This window comes from Amblyraja radiata, chromosome 21 (assembly GCF_010909765.2).
Source record: "Amblyraja radiata isolate CabotCenter1 chromosome 21, sAmbRad1.1.pri, whole genome shotgun sequence".
NCBI lineage: Eukaryota > Metazoa > Chordata > Chondrichthyes > Rajiformes > Rajidae > Amblyraja > Amblyraja radiata.
The window spans coordinates 15,638,867-15,657,263 of NC_045976.1; positions in this window are offsets into that span (position 1 = coordinate 15,638,867).

An 18,397-nucleotide genomic window follows, 5' to 3' on the forward strand; every position below is an offset into this window, starting at 1 on the left:
ACAGGAAAAATGCTGGATTTATTCGCTCCACTCGACCTCACTTGAGAATATTGTATATTTCATTGAGACCATGTTATGATTATCATGCATACTATAATGACAGTCTCTCACTCAATTATAGTTATTATCATTTCTTATACTATTTGACCTGTGAAGGAACAGGCATTACTACAACTGTAGCAAAAACCACAATCCGAGTGAACACGATGTGATATATGTATTTCCAGATCAAATTCTTTGACATCCAGCAATACATTATTGATTTGGAAAACAAATGTAAAATACTGAGCAAATTCTGACGAGGTTAGAAAATGGAGAACATGTACATTTCTGAGGTGGCTATGCAGCATCTTTTGCCCAAGTGCCAAAGATAATGTTTCAGGTTACAGGCATTCACGGTAAAGGGCAAAAGTTAGTGATGCCACATTTGGAGATGTATAATCTGTGGTAAGTGTAGTGCAGCACGAATTGTCACTACAATAGAATTTAAAGGAATAGTGACAACATGATGCAGTGGTTGAATGCGCAAAATACAAGGAGGTGGATGAGCGTGGGTAAAGGTGTAAATAGCAGTTTTGATGGGCTTACATAATTGAAAAACAGATTAATTTAATGAAATGACAAAAATATAAACTGACTACTCACCTGTCGCGATCTTTTCTCTGCGAGGTCGAGTTCTTATTAATTTCAATTTCATATGTGTTGAAAGGAAAGGTCCAGCTGAAAGTTTGACGAAGTACGTTGAATTTTCTTTGAATCATTTTTGCTCTTTGGTATCCTCTAGCCACCGCTGGGCCATCAACAACTGCAGGGACCGGCAGCACTCCAGCCCCAAGTACATCCCCGATAAGTAAGTAGAAGAACTTCCCAAGTTTGCCTCAAGTGTAAAACCAAGTAATTGACGTAAGCAGTTGCTACTTCATCAGAGACTGGGTTGGTTGTGCAAGATAAAAGAGAGTGCGAGTGGATGGTTAATGGAGCCAAGGGCTGTTTCAAAGGACTTACACAATCGACAAGATGGCTCATTTCCTGAAATGATAAAAGTATGGGTTGTCTTTCAGCCTTAAATAATCTTTTCTCTGCTGCGCCAAGCACAGACACTCTTCCTTTTCCTCCATGTTGAACGGACCATGCCGATAGTTATTTTTGAAATGTGTTGAATCCCTTTGAATAATTAATGCTTCCTGATATCCTTTCTTCATCACAGCACCAAGTACAACTTCAGTGACGGGAACCACTACACTTCCTGGCCCAACCACCTGTGAGTCTGAGTTCATAATATTTATCTTGTATGTAAAGCCAACTTTTCAATGTACTGGTTAAGGTGTATTCAGATAATAATTTATAGGATACAAATCAGAATAATGAAATGTATATACATCAAGCATGCCTCCTCTGAAAACAGCCCATTGATTAAAACACCATTCAATGAAAGTGTGTTTACAATGTGTGAAATGATGCAGTCCAGTGTCAATTGATGGCATTTATCAGGAAATTAATGACAAATGTCATTAACAGTATATCTCCGCTCTTGAGATGGATTTTGTTAATGGTAAGACTACAAATTGGCTTGAGTGCCCATTTCGCCCCCAGTTCAGTCATTACAGGCCCAAAACATTGCGATAAAAAGTGTGAATACAGCAACAGGAAAAATGCTGGATTTATTCGCTCCACTCGACCTCACTTGAGAATATTGTATATTTCATTGAGACCATGTTATGATTATCATGCATACTATAATGACAGTCTCTCACTCAATTATAGTTATTATCATTTCTTATACTATTTGACCTGTGAAGGAACAGGCATTACTACAACTGTAGCAAAAACCACAATCCGAGTGAACACGATGTGATATATGTATTTCCAGATCAAATTCTTTGACATCCAGCAATACATTATTGATTTGGAAAACAAATATAAAATACTGAGCAAATTCTGACAGGTTAGAAAATGGAGAACATGGACATTTCTGAGGTGGCTATGCAGCATCTTTTGCCCAAGTGCCAAAGATAATGTTTCAGGTTACAGGCAATCACGGTAAAGGGCAAAAGTTAGTGATGCCACATTTGGAGATGTATAATCTGTGGTAAGTGTGGTGCGGCAGGAATTGTCACTACAATAGAATTTAAACGAATAGTGACAACATGATGCAGTGGGTGAATGCGCAAAATACAAGGAGGTGGATGTGCGTGGGTAAATGTGTAAATAGCTGTTTTGATGGGCTTCCATAATAGAAAAAACAGATTAATTTACTGAAATGATAAAAATATAAACTGACTACTCACCTGTTGCGATCTTTTCTCTGCGAGGTCGAGTTCTTATTAATATCAATTTCATATGTGTTGAAAGGAAAGATCCTGCTCAAAGTTTGACGAAGTAGGTTGAATTTTCTTTGAATCATTTTTGCTCTTTGGTATCCTCTAGCCACCGCTGGGCCATCAACAACTGCAGGGACCGGCAGCACTCCAGCCCCAAGTACATCCCCGACAAGTAAGTAGCAGATCTTCCCAAGTTTGCCTCATGTGTAAAACCAAGTAATTGACGTAAAGGTGCAGGTGTTTTGAGGTCATGGGATTGAGGTTCATTGCTGAATTATGGAATATTTGTGTCTGCTGAAATTCTATGAAAGTCAGCAATGAAATAGGAAGTTAAATTGGAAATAGTGGCCATGTTCTGACTAGATAAGGAAAATTATATCTATGTCCTTTCTGAATTGACTGGCCAGCATGCTTTGCCCAAGAGCCATTGATCAAGTTTTAGATCAAATTCTTTTCAACGACAATGAATAAATGAAGATGATACATTCAGAGACATGGAACATATGCAAAATGTGAAGGTATTATCACGACTACAGGGTTTTAAGGAGTTGCGACTTCATCAGAGACTGGGTTGGTTGTGCAAGTTAAAAGATAGTGCGAGTGGATGGTTAATGGAGCCAAGGGCTGTTGCAAAGGACTTACACAATCAAGAAGCAGGCTCATTTCCTGAAATGATAAAAGTATGGGTTATCTTTCAGCCTTAAATAATCTTTTCTCTGCTGCGCCAAGCACAGAAACTCTTCCTTTTCCTCCATGTTGAAAGGACCATGCCGATAGTTATTTTTGAAATGTGTTGAATCCCTTTGAATAATTAATGCTTCCTGATATCCTTTCTTCATCACAGCACCAAGTACAACTTCAGTGACGGGAACCACTACACTTCCTGGCCCAACCACCTGTGAGTCTGAGTTCATAATATTTATCTTGTATGTAAAGCCAACTTTTCAATGTACTGGTTAAGGTGTATTCAGATAATAATTTATAGGATACAAATCAGAATAATGAAATGTATATACATCAAGCATGCCTCCTCTGAAAACAGCCCATTGATTAAAACACCATTCAATGAAAGTGTGTTTACAATGTGTGAAATGATGCAGTCCAGTGTCAATTGATGGCATTTATCAGGAAATTAATGACAAATGTCATTAACAGTATATCTCCGCTCTTGAGATGGATTTTGTTAATGGTGAGACTACAAATTGGCTTGAGTGCCCATTTCGCCCCCATTTCAGTCATTACAGGCCCAAAACATTGCGATAAAAAGTGTGAATACAGCAACAGGAAAAATGCTGGATTTATTCGCTCCACTCGACCTCACTTGAGAATATTGTATATTTCATTGAGACCATGTTATGATTATCATGCATACAAAGAGACAGTCTCTCACTCAATTGTAGTTATTATCATTTCTTATACTATTTGACCTGTGAAGGAACAGGCATTACCACAACTGTAGCAAAAACCACAATCCGGGTGAACACGATGTGATATATGTATTTCCAGATCAAATTCTTTGACATCCAGCAATACATTATTGATTTGGAAAACAAATATAAAATACTGAGCAAATTCTGACGAGGTTAGAAAATGGAGAACATGGACATTTCTGAGGTGGCTATGCAGCATCTTTTGCCCAAGTGCCAAAGATAATGTTTCAGGTTACAGGCATTCACGGTAAAGGGCAAAAGTTAGTGATGCCACATTTGGAGATGTGGAATCTGTGGTAAGGTGGTGCAGCAGGAATTGTCACTACAATACTGTGACAACATGATGCAGTGGTTGAATGCGCAAAATACAAGGAGGTGGATGTGCGTGGGTAAATGTGTAAATAGCTGTTTTGATGGGCTTCCATAATTGAAAAAACAGATTCATTTACTGAAATGACAAAAATATAAACTGACTACTCACCTGTTGCGATCTTTTCTCTGCGAGGTCGAGTTCTTATTAATTTCAATTTCATATGTGTTGAAAGGAAAGATCCTGCTGAAAGTTTGATGAAGTAGGTTGAATTTTCTTTGAATCATTTTTGCTCTTTGGTATCCTCTAGCCACCGCTGGGCCATCAACAACTGCAGGGACCGGCAGCACTCCAGCCCCAAGTACATCCCCGACAAGTAAGTAGAAGAACTTCCCAAGTTTGCCTCAAGTGTAAAACCAAGTAATTGACGTAAGCAGTTGCGACTTCATCAGAGACTGGGTTGGTTGTGCAAGATAAAAGAGAGTGCGAGTGGATGGTTAATGGAGCCAAGGGCTGTTTCAAAGGACTTACACAATCGAGAAGCTGGCTCATTTCCTGAAATGATAAAAGTATGGGTTGTCTTTCAGCCTTAAATAATCTTTTCTCTGCTGCGCCAAGCACAGACACTCTTCCTTTTCCTCCATGTTGAACGGGCCATGCTGATAGTTATTTTTGAAATGTGTTGAATTCCTTTGAATAATTAATGCTTCCTGATATCCTTTCTTCATCACAGCACCAAGTACAACTTCAGTGACGGGAACCACTACACTTCCTGGCCCAACCACCTGTGAGTCTGAGTTCATAATATTTATCTTGTATGTAAAGCCAACTTTTCAATGTACTGGTTAAGGTGTATTTAGGTAAAAATTTCTAGGATACAAATCAGAACAATGAAATGTATATACATCAAGCATGCCTCCTCTGAAAACAGCCCATTGATTAAAACACCATTCAATGAAAGTGTGTTTACAATGTGTGAAATGATGCAGTCCAGTGTCAATTGATGGCATTTATCAGGAAATTAATGACAAATGTCATTAACAGTATATCTCTGCTCTTGAGATGGATTTTGTTAATGGTGAAACTACAAATTGGCTTGAGTGCCCATTTCGCCCCCAGTTCAGTCATTACAGGCCCAAAACATTGCGATAAAAAGTGTGAATACAGCAACAGGAAAAATGCTGGATTTATTCGCTCCACTCGACCTCACTTGAGAATATTGTATATTTCATTGAGACCATGTTATGATTATAATGCATACTATAATGACAGTCTCTCACTCAATTATAGTTATTATCATTTCTTATACTATTTGACCTGTGAAGGAACAGGCATTACTACAACTGTAGCAAAAACCACAATCCGAGTGAACACGATGTGATATATGTATTTCCAGATCAAATTCTTTGACATCCAGCAATACATTATTGATTTGGAAAACAAATATAAAATACTGAGCAAATTCTGACGAGGTTAGAAAATGGAGAACATGGACATTTCTGAGGTGGCTATGCAGCATCTTTTGCCCAAGTGCCAAAGATAATGTTTCAGGTTACAGGCATTCACGGTAAAGGGCAAAAGTTAGTGATGCCACATTTGGAGATGTATAATCTGTGGTAAGTGTAGTGCAGCAGGAATTGTCACTACAATAGAATTTAAAGGAATAGTGACAACATGATGCAGTGGGTGAATGCGCAAAATACAAGGAGGTGGATGAGCGTGGGTAAAGGTGTAAATAGCTGTTTTGATGGGCTTACATAATTGAAAAACAGATTAATTTAATGAAATGACAAAAATATAAACTGACTACTCACCTGTCGCGATCTTTTCTCTGCGAGGTCGAGTTCTTATTCATTTCAATTTCAAATGTGTTGAAAGGAAAGATCCTGCTGAAAGTTTGACGAAGTAGGTTGAATTTTCTTTGAATCATTTTTGCTCTTTGGTATCCTCTAGCCACCGCTGGGCCATCAACAACTGCAGGGACCGGCAGCACCCCAGCCCCAAGTACATCCCCGACAAGTAAGTAGCAGATCTTCCCAAGTTTGCCTCATGTGTAAAACCAAGTAATTGACGTAAAGGTGCAGGTGTTTTGAGGTCATGGGATTGAGGTTCATTGCTGAATTATGGAATATTTGTGTCTGCTGAAATTCCATGAAAGTCAGCAATGAAATAGGAAGTTAAATTGGAAGTACTGGCCATGTTCTGACTAGATAAGGAAAATTAGATCAATGTCCTTTCTGAATTGACTGGCCAGCATGCTTTGCCCAAGAGCCGTTGATCAAGTTTTAGATCAAATTCTTTTCAACGACAATGAATAAATGAAGATGATACATTCAGAGACATGGAACATATGCAAAATGTGAAGGTATTGTCAAGACTACAGGGTTTTAAGGAGTTGCGACTTCATCAGAGACTGGGTTGGTTGTGCAAGATAAAAGATAGTGCGAGTGGATGGGTAATGGAGCCAAGGGCTGTTGCAAAGGACTTACACAATCGAGAAGCAGGCTCATTTCCTGAAATGATAAAAGTATGGGTTATCTTTCAGCCTTAAATAATCTTTTCTCTGCTGCGCCAAGCACAGACACTCTTCCTTTTCCTCCATGTTGAAAGGACCATGCCTATAGTTATTTTTGAAATGTGTTGAATCCCTTTGAATTATTAATGCTTCCTGAAATCCTTTCTTCATCACAGCACCAAGTACAACTTCAGTGACGGGAACCACTACACTTCCTGGCCCAACCACCTGTGAGTCTGAGTTCATAATATTTATCTTGTATGTAAAGCCAACTTTTCAATGTACTGGTTAAGGTGTATTCAGGTAATAATTTCTAGGATACAAATCAGAATAATGAAATGTATATACATCAAGCATGCCTCCTCTGAAAACAGCCCATTGGTTAAAACACCATTCAATGAAAGTGTGTTTACAATGTGTGAAATGATGCAGTCCAGTGTCAATTGATGGCATTTATCAGGAAATTAATGACAAATATCATTAACAGTATATCTCCGCTCTTGAGATGGATTTTGTTAATGGTGAAACTACAAATTGGCTTGAGTGCCCATTTCGCCCCCAGTTCAGTCATTACAGGCCCAAAACATTGTGATAAAAAGTGTGAATACAGCAACAGGAAAAATGATGGATTTATTCGGTCCACTCGACCTCACTTGAGAATATTGTATATTTCATTGAGACCATGTTATGATTATCATGCATACTAAAGTGACAGTCTCTCACTCAATTGTAGTTATTATCATTTCTTATACTATTTGACCTGTGAAGGAACAGGCATTACCACAACTGTAGCAAAAACCACAATCCGAGTGAACACGATGTGATATATGTATTTCCAGATCAAATTCTTTGACATCCAGCAATACATTATTGATTTGGAAAACAAATATAAAATACTGAGCAAATTCTGACGAGGTTAGAAAATGGAGAACATGGACATTTCTGAGGTGGCTATGCAGCATCTTTTGCCCAAGTGCCAAAGATAATGTTTCAGGTTACAGGCAATCACGGTAAAGGGCAAAAGTTAGTGATGCCACATTTGGAGATGTATAATCTGTGGTAAGTGTGGTGCGGCAGGAATTGTCACTACAATAGAATTTAAACGAATAGTGACAACATGATGCAGTGGGTGAATGCGCAAAATACAAGGAGGTGGATGTGCGTGGGTAAATGTGTAAATAGCTGTTTTGATGGGCTTCCATAATAGAAAAAACAGATTAATTTACTGAAATGATAAAAATATAAACTGACTACTCAACTGTTGCGATCTTTTCTCTGCGAGGTCGAGTTCTTATTAATATCAATTTCATATGTGTTGAAAGGAAAGATCCTGCTCAAAGTTTGACGAAGTAGGTTGAATTTTCTTTGAATCATTTTTGCTCTTTGGTATCCTCTAGCCACCGCTGGGCCATCAACAACTGCAGGGACCGGCAGCACTCCAGCCCCAAGTATATCCCCGACAAGTAAGTAGCAGATCTTCCCAAGTTTGCCTCAAGTGTAAAACCAAGTAATTGACGTAAGCAGTTGCGATTTCATCAGAGACTGGGTTGGTTGTGCAAGATAAAAGAGAGTGCGAGTGGATGGTTAATGGAGCCAAGGGCTGTTGCAAAGGACTTACACAATCGAGAAGCAGGCTCATTTCCTGAAATGATAAAAGTATGGGTTATCTTTCAGCCTTAAATAATATTTTCTCTGCTGCGCCAAGCACAGGCACTCTTCCTTTTCCTCCATGTTGAAAGGACCATGCCGATAGTTATTTTTGAAATGTGTTGAATCCCTTTGAATAATTAATGCTTCCTGATATCCTTTCTTCATCACAGCACCAAGTACAACTATAGTGACGGGAACCACTACATTTCCTGGCCCAACCACCTGTGAGTCTGAGTTCATAATATTTATCTTGTATGTAAAGCCTACTTTTCAATGTACTGGTTAAGGTGTATTTAGGTAATAATTTCTAGGATACAAATCAGAATAATGAAATGTATATACATCAAGCATGCCTCCTCTGAAAACAGCCCATTGATTAAAATACCATTCAATGAAAGTGTGTTTACAATGTGTGAAATGATGCAGTCCAGTGTCAATTGATGGCATTTATCAGGAAATTATTGACAAATGTCATTAACAGTATATCTCCGATGTTGAGATGGATTTTGTTAATGGTGAAACTACAAATTGGGTTGAGTGCCCATTTCGCCCCCAGTTCAGTCATTACAGGCCCAAAACATTGCGATAAAAAGTGTGAATACAGCAACAGGAAAAATGATGGATTTATTCGCTCCACTCGACCTCACTTGAGAATATTGTATATTTCATTGAGACCATGTTATGATTATCATGCATACAAAATGACAGTCTCTCACTCAATTACAGTTATTATCATTTCTTATACTATTTGACCGTGTGAAGGAACAGGCATTACTACAACTGCAGCAAAAACCACAATCCGAGTGAACACGATGTGATATATGTATTTCCAGATCAAATTATTTGACATCCAGCAATACATTATTGATTTGGAAAACAAATGTAAAATACTGAGCAAATTCTGACGAGGTTAGAAAATGGAGAACATGTACATTTCTAAGGTGGCTATGCAGCATCTTTTGCCCAAGTGCCAAAGATAATGTTTCAGGTTACAGGCATTCACGGTAAAGGGCAAAAGTTAGTGATGCCACATTTGGAGATGTATAATCTGTGGTACGTGTAGTGCAGCACGAATTGTCACTACAATAGAATTTAAAGGAATAGTGACAACATGATGCAGTGGGTGAATGCGCAAAATACAAGGAGGTGGATGAGCGTGGGTAAATGTGTAAATAGCTGTTTTGATGGGCTTACATAATTGAAAAACAGATTCATTTAATGAAATGACAAAAATATAAACTGACTACTCACCTGTCGCGATCTTTTCTCTGCGAGGTCGAGTTCTTATTCATTTCAATTTCAAATGTGTTGAAAGGAAAGATCCTGCTGAAAGTTTGACGAAGTAGGTTGAATTTTCTTTGAATCATTTTTGCTCTTTGGTATCCTCTAGCCACCGCTGGGCCATCAACAACTGCAGGGACCGGCAGCACTCCAGCCCCAAGTACATCCCCGACAAGTAAGTAGCAGATCTTCCCAAGTTTGCCTCATGTGTAAAACCAAGTAATTGACGTAAAGGTGCAGGTGTTTTGAGCTCATGGGATTGAGGTGCATTGCTGAATTATGGAATATTTGTGTCTGTTGAAATTCTATGAAAGTCAGCAATGAAATAGGAAGTTAAATTGGAAATACTGGCCATGTTCTGACTAGATAAGGAAAATTATATCTATGTCCTTTCTGAATTGACTGGCCAGCATGCTTTGCCCAAGAGCCATTGATCAAGTTTTAGATCAAATTCTTTTCAACGACAATGAATAAATGAAGATGATACATTCAGAGACATGGAACATATGCAAAATGTAAAGGTATTATCACGACTACAGGGTTTTAAGGAGTTGCGACTTCATCAGAGACTGGGTTGGTTGTGCAAGTTAAAAGATAGTGCGAGTGGATGGTTAATGGAGCCAAGGGCTGTTGCAAAGGACTTACACAATCGAGAAGCAGGCTCATTTCCTGAAATGATAAAAGTATGGGTTATCTTTCAGCCTTAAAAAATCTTTTCTCTGCTGCGCCAAGCACAGACACTCTTCCTTTTCCTCCATGTTGAAAGGACCATGCCGATAGTTATTTTTGAAATGTGTTGAATTCCTTTGAATAATTAATGCTTCCTGATATCCTTTCTTAATCACAGCACCAAGTACAACTTCAGTGACGGGAACCACTACACTTCCTGGCCCAACCACCTGTGAGTCTGAGTTCATAATATTTATCTTGTATGTAAAGCCAACTTTTCAATGTACTGGTTAAGGTGTATTCAGATAATAATTTATAGGATACAAATCAGAATAATGAAATGTATATACATCAAGCATGCCTCCTCTGAAAACAGCCCATTGATTAAAACACCATTCAATGAAAGTGTGTTTACAATGTGTGAAATAATGCAGTCCAGTGTCAATTGATGGCATTTATCAGGAAATTAATGACAAATGTCATTAACAGTATATCTCCGCTCTTGAGATGGATTTTGTTAATGGTGAACTACAAATTGGCTTGAGTGCCCATTTCCCCCCCATTTCAGCCATTACAGGCCCAAAACATTGCGATAAAAAGTGTGAATACAGCAACAGGAAAAATGCTGGATTTATTCGCTCCACTCGACCACACTTGAGAATATTGTATATTTCATTGAGACCATGTTATGATTATCATGCATACTTAATGACAGTCTCTCACTCAATTATAGTTATTATCATTTCTTATACTATTTGACCTGTGAAGGAACAGGCATTACTACAACTGTAGCAAAAACCACAATCCGAGTGAACACGATGTGATATATGTATTTCCAGATCAAATTCTTTGACATCCAGCAATACATTATTGATTTGGAAAACAAATATAAAATACTGAGCAAATTCTGACGATGTTAGAAAATGGAGAACATGGACATTTCTGAGGTGGCTATGCAGCATGTTTTGCCCAAGTGCCAAAGATAATGTTTCAGGTTACAGGCATACACGGTAAAGGGCAAAGGTTAGTGATGCCACATTTGGAGATGTGGAATCTGTGGTAAGGTGGTGCAGCAGGAATTGTCACTACAATACTGTGACAACATGATGCAGTGGTTGAATGCGCAAAATACAAGGAGGTGGATGAGCGTGGGTAAATGTGTAAATAGCTGTTTTGATGGGCTTACATAATTGAAAAACAGATTAATTTAATGAAATGACAAAAATATAAACTGACTACTCACCTGTCGCGATCTTTTCTCTGCGAGGTCGAGTTCTTATTCATTTCAATTTCAAATGTGTTGAAAGGAAAGATCCTGCTGAAAGTTTGACGAAGTAGGTTGAATTTTCTTTGAATCATTTTTGCTCTTTGGTATCCTCTAGCCACCGCTGGGCCATCAACAACTGCAGGGACCGGCAGCACCCCAGCCCCAAGTACATCCCCGACAAGTAAGTAGCAGATCTTCCCAAGTTTGCCTCATGTGTAAAACCAAGTAATTGACGTAAAGGTGCAGGTGTTTTGTGGTCATGGGATTGAGGTTCATTGCTGAATTATGGAATATTTGTGACTGCTGAAATTCCATGAAAGTCAGCAATGAAATAGGAAGTTAAATTGGAAATACTGGCCATGTTCTGACTAGATAAGGAAAATTAGATCAATGTCCTTTCTGAATTGACTGGCCAGCATGCTTTGCCCAAGAGCCATTGATCAAGTTTTAGATCAAATTCTTTTCAACGACAATGAGTAAATGAAGATGATATTCAGACACATGGAACATATGCAAAATCTGAAGGTATTGTCACGACTACAGGGTTTTAAGGAGTTGCGACATCATCAGAGACTGGGTTGGTTGTGCAAGATAAAAGATAGTGCGAGTGGATGGGTAATGGAGCCAAGGGCTGTTGCAAAGGACTTACACAATCGAGAAGCAGGCTCATTTCCTGAAATGATAAAAGTATGGGTTATTTTTCAGCCTTAAATAATATTTTCTCTGCTGCGCCAAACACAGACACTCTTCCTTTTCCTCCATGTTGAAAGGACCATGCCTATAGTTATTTTTGAAATGTGTTGAATCCCTTTGAATAATTAATGCTTCCTGATATCCTTTCTTCATCACAGCACCAAGTACAACTATAGTGACGGGGACCACTACACTTCCTGGCCCAACCACCTGTGAGTCTGAGTTCATAATATTTATCTTGTATGTAAAGCCAACTTTTCAATGTACTGGTTAAGGTGTATTTAGGTAATAATTTCTAGGATACAAATCAGAATAATGAAATGTATATACATCAAGCATGCCTCCTCTGAAAACAGCCCATTGATTAAAACACCATTCAATGAAAGTGTGTTTACAATGTGTGAAAAGATGCAGTCCAGTGTCAATTGATGGCATTTATCAGGAAATTATTGACAAATGTCATTAACAGTATATCTCCGATGTTGAGATGGATTTTGTTAATGGTGAAACTACAAATTGGCTTGAGTGCCCATTTCGCCCCCAGTTCAGTCATTACAGGCCCAAAACATTGCGATAAAAAGTGTGAATACAGCAACAGGAAAAATGATGGATTTATTCGCTCCACTCGACCTCACTTGAGAATATTGTATATTTCATTGAGACCATGTTATGATTGTCATGCATACAAAAATGACAGTCTCTCACTCAATTACAGTTATTATCATTTCTTATACTATTTGACGTGTGAAGGAACAGGCATTACTACAACTGCAGCAAAAACCACAATCCGAGTGAACACGATGTGATATATGTATTTCCAGATCAAATTATTTGACATCCAGCAATACATTATTGATTTGGAAAACAAATGTAAAATACTGAGCAAATTCTGACGAGGTTAGAAAATGGAGAACATGTACATTTCTAAGGTGGCTATGCAGCATCTTTTGCCCAAGTGCCAAAGATAATGTTTCAGGTTACAGGCATTCACGGTAAAGGGCAAAAGTTAGTGATGCCACATTTGGAGATGTATAATCTGTGGTAAGTGTGGTGCGGCAGGAATTGTCATTACAATAGAATTTAAACGAATAGTGACAACATGATGCAGTGGGTGAATGCGCAAAATACAAGGAGGTGGATGTGCGTGGGTAAATGTGTAAATAGCTGTTTTGATGGGCTTCCATAATAGAAAAAACAGATTAATTTACTGAAATGATAAAAATATAAACTGACTACTCACCTGTTGCGATCTTTTCTCTGCGAGGTCGAGTTCTTATTAATATCAATTTCATATGTGTTGAAAGGAAAGATCCTGCTCAAAGTTTGACGAAGTAGGTTGAATTTTCTTTGAATCATTTTTGCTCTTTGGTATCCTCTAGCCACCGCTGGGCCATCAACAACTGCAGGGACCGGCAGTACTCCAGCCCCAAGTACATCACCGACAAGTAAGTAGCAGATCTTCCCAAGTTTGCCTCAAGTGTAAAACCAAGTAATTGTCGTAAGCAGTTGCAACTTCATCAGAGACGGGGTTGGTTCTGCAAGATAAAAGAGAGTGCGAGTGGATGGTTAAAGGAGCGAAGGGCTGTTGCAAAGGACTTACACAATCAAGAAGCAGGCTAATTTCCTGAAATGATAAAAGTATGGGTTGTCTTTCAGCCTTAAATAATCTTTTCTCTGCAGCGCCAAGCACAGACACTCTTCCTTTTCCTCCATGTTGAACGGACATGCCGATAGTTATTTTTGAAATGTGTTGAATTCCTTTGAATAATTAATGCTTCCTGATATCCTTTCTTCATCACAGCACCAAGTACAACTTCAGTGACGGGAACCACTACACTTCCTGGCCCAACCACCTGTGAGTCTGAGTTCATGATGTTTATCTTGAATGTAAAGCCAACTTTTCAATGTACTGGTTAAGGTGTATTCAGGTAATAATTTCTAGGATACAAATCAGAATAATGAAATGTCTATACATCAAGCATGCCTCCTCTGAAATCAGCCCATTGGTTAAAACACCATTCAATGAAAGTGTGTTTACAATGTGTGAAATGATGCAGTCCAGTGTCAATTGATGGCATTTATCAGGAAATTAATGACAAATATCATTAACAGTATATCTCCGCTCTTGAGATGGATTTTGTTAATGGTGAAACTACAAATTGGCTTGAGTGCCCATTTCGCCCCCAGTTCAGTCATTACAGGCCCAAAACTATGCGATAAAAAGTGTGAATACAGCAACAGGAAAAATGATGGATTTATTCGCTCCACTCGACCTCACTTGAGAATATTGTATATTTCTTTGAGACCATGTTATGATTATCATGCATACAAAAATGACATTCTCACTCAATTATAGTTATTATCATTTCTTATACTATTTGACCTGTGAAGGAACAGGCATTACTACAACTGCAGCAAAAACAACAATCCGAGTGAACACGATGTGATATATGTATTTCCAGATCAAATTCTTTGACATCCAGCAATACGTTATTGATTTAGAAAACAAATGTAAAATGCTGAGCAAATTCTGACGAGGTTAGAAAATGGAGAACATGGACATTTCTGAGGTGGCTATGCAGCATATTTTGCCCAAGTGCCAAAGATAATGTTTCAGGTTACAGGCATTCACGGTAAAGGGCAAAAGTTAGTGATGCCACATTTGGAGATGTGGAATCTGCGGTAAGTGTGGTGCAACAGGAATTGTTACTACAATAGAATTTAAAGGAATAGTGACAACATGATGCAGTGGGGGAATGCGCAAAATACAAGGAGGTGGATGTGCGTGGGTAAAAGTGTAAATAGTTGTTTTGATGGGCTTACATAATTGAAAAACAGATTCATTTACTGAAATGACAAAAATATAAACTGACTACTCATCTGTTGCGATCTTTTCTCTGCGAGGTCGAGTTCTTATTAATTTCAATTTCATATGTGTTGAAAGGAAAGATCCTGCTGAGAGTTTGACGAAGTAGGTTGAATTTTCTTTGAATCATTTTTGCTCTTTGGTATCCTCTAGCCACCGCTGGGCCATCAACAACTGCAGGGACCGGCAGCACTCCAGCCCCAAGTACATCCCCGACAAGTAAGTAGCAGATCTTCCCAAGTTTGCCTCAAGTGTAAAACCAAGTAATTGACGTAAGCAGTTGCGACTTCATCGGAGACTGGGTTGGTTGTGCAAGATAAAAGAGAGTACGAGTGGATGGTTAATGGAGCCAAGGGCTGTTGCAAAGGACTTACACAATCGAGAAGCAGGCTCATTTCCTGAAATGATAAAAGTATGGGTTGTCTTTCAACCTTAAATTATCTTTTCTCTGCTGCGCCAAGCACAGACACTCTTCCTTTTCCTCCATGTTGAAAGGACCATGCCGATAGTTATTTTTGAAATGTGTTGAATCCCTTTGAATTCTGGGTATTGAGTAATGAGGAAGGGTTAGTTAGCAGTCTTGTTGTACGTGCCCCCTTGGGCAAGAGTGACCATAATATGGTTGAGTTCTTCATTAGGATGGAGAGTGACATTGTTAATTCAGAAACAATGGTTCTGAACTTAAAGAAAGGTAACTTTGAGGGTATGAGACGTGAATTGGCCAAGATTGACTGGCAATTAATTCTAAAAGGGTTGACGGTGGATATGCAATGGAAGACATTTAAAGACTGCATGGATGAACTACAAAAATAGTCCATCCCAGTTTGGCAAAAGAATAAATCAGGGAAGGTAGTACATCCGTGGATAACAAGGGAAATCAGGGATAGTATCAAAGCGAAGGATGATGCGTACAAATTAGCCAGAAAAAGCAGCATACCGGAGGACTGGGAGAAATTCAGAGACCAGCAGAGGAGGACAAAGGGCTTAATTAGGAAAGGAAAAATAGATTATGAAAGAAAACTGGCCGGGAACATAAAAACTGACTGCAAAAGTTTTTATAGATATGTGAAAAGAAAGAGATTAGTTAAAACAAATGTAGGTCCCTTGCAGTCAGAAACAGGTGAGTTGATCATGGGGAACAAGGATATGGCGGACCAATTGAATAACTACTTTGGTTCCGTCTTCACTAAGGAAGACATAAATAATCTGCCGGAAATAGCAGGGGACCGCGGGTCAAAGGAGTTGGAGGAATTGAGTGAAATCCAGGTTAGCCGGGAAGTGGTGTTGGGTAAATTGAATGGATTAAAGGCCGATAAATCCCCAGGGCCAGATAGGCTGCATCCCAGAGTACTTAAGGAAGTAGCTCCAGAAATAGTGGATGCATTAGTAATAATCTTTCAAAACTCTTTAGATTCTGGAGTAGTTCCTGAGGATTGGCGGGTAGCAAACGTAACCCCACTTTTTAAGAAGGGAGGGAGAGAGAAAACGGGGAATTACAGACCAGTTAGTCTAACATCGGTAGTGGGGAAACTGCTAGAGTCAGTTATTAAAGATGGGATAGCAGCACATTTGGAAAGTGGTGAAATCATTGGACAAAGTCAGCATGGATTTACAAAAGGTAAATCATGTCTGACGAATCTTATAGAATTTTTCGAGGATGTAACTAGTAGCATGGATAGGTGAGAACCAGTGGATGTGGTGTATCTGGACTTCCAGAAGGCTTTCGACAAGGTCCCACATAAGAGATTAGTATACAAACTTAAAGCACACGGCATTGGGGGTTCAGTATTGATGTGGATAGAGAACTGGCTGGCAAACAGGAAGCAAAGAGTGGGAGTAAACGGTTCCTTTTCACAATGGCAGGCAGTGACTAGTGGGGTACCGCAAGGCTCAGTGCTGGGACCCCAGCTATTTACAATATATATTAATGATCTGGATGAGGGAATTGAAGGCAATATCTCCAAGTTTGCGGATGACACTAAGCTGGGGGGCAGTGTTAGCTGTGAGGAGGATTCTAGGAGACTGCAAGGTGACTTGGATAGGCTGGGTGAGTGGGCAAATGTTTGGCAGATGCAGTATAAGGTGGATAAATGTGAGGTTATCCATTTTGGTGGCAAAAACAGGAAAGCAGACTATTATCTAAATGGTGGCCGACTAGGAAAAGGGGAGATGCAGCGAGACCTGGGTGTCATGGTACACCAGTCATTGAAAGTAGGCATGCAGGTGCAGCAGGCAGTGAAGAAAGCGAATGGCATGTTAGCTTTCATATCAAAAGGAGCAGGGAGGTTCGACTGCAGTTGTACAGGGGCTTGGTGAGACCACACCTGGAGTATTGCGTACAGTTTTGGTCTCCAAATCTGAGGAAGGACATTATTGCCATAGAAGGAGTGCAGAGAAGGTTCACCAGACTGATTCCTGGGATGTCAGGACTGTCTTATGAAGAAAGACTGGATAGACTTGGTTTATACTCTCTAGAATTTAGGAGATTGAGAGGGAATCTTATAGAAACTTATAAAATTCTTAAGGGGTTGGACAGGCTAGATGCAGGAAGATTGCTCCCGATGTTGGGGAAGTCCAGGACAAGGGGTCACAGCTTAAGGATAAGGGGGAAATCCTTTAAAACCGAGATGAGAAGAACTTTTTTCACACAGAGAGTGGTGAATTTCTGGAACTCTCTGCCACAGAGGGTAGTCGAGGCCAGTTCATTGGCTATATTTAAGAGGGAGTTAGATGTGGCCCTTGTGGCTAAGGGGATCAGAGGGTATGGAGAGAAGGCAGGTACGGGATACTGAGTTGGATGATCATCCATGATCATATTGAATGGTGGTGCAGGCTCGAAGGGCCGAATGGCCTACTCCTGCACCTAATTTCTATGTTTCTATGTTTCTATGAATAATTAATGCTTCCTGATATCCTTTCTTCATCAAAGCACCAAGTACAACTTCAGTGACGGGAACCACTACACTTCCTGGCCCAACCACCTGTGAGTCTGCGTTCATAATATTTATCTTGTATGTAAAGCCAACTTTTCAATGTACTGGTTAATGTGTATTCAGGTAATAATTTCTAGGATACAAATCAGAATAATGAAATGTATATACATCAAGCATGCCTCCTCTGAAAACAGCCCATTGATTAAAACACCATTCAATGAAAGTGTGTTTACAATGTGTGAAATGATGCAGTCCAGTGTCACTTGATGGCATTCATCAGGAAATTAATGACAAATGTCATTAACAGTATATCTCCGCTCTTGAGATGGATTTTGTTAATGGTGAAACTACAAATTGGCTTGAGTGCCCATTTCGCCCCCAGTTCAGTCATTACAGGCCCAAAACATTGCGATAAAAAGTGTGAATACAGCAACAGGAAAAATGCTGGATTTATTCGCTCCA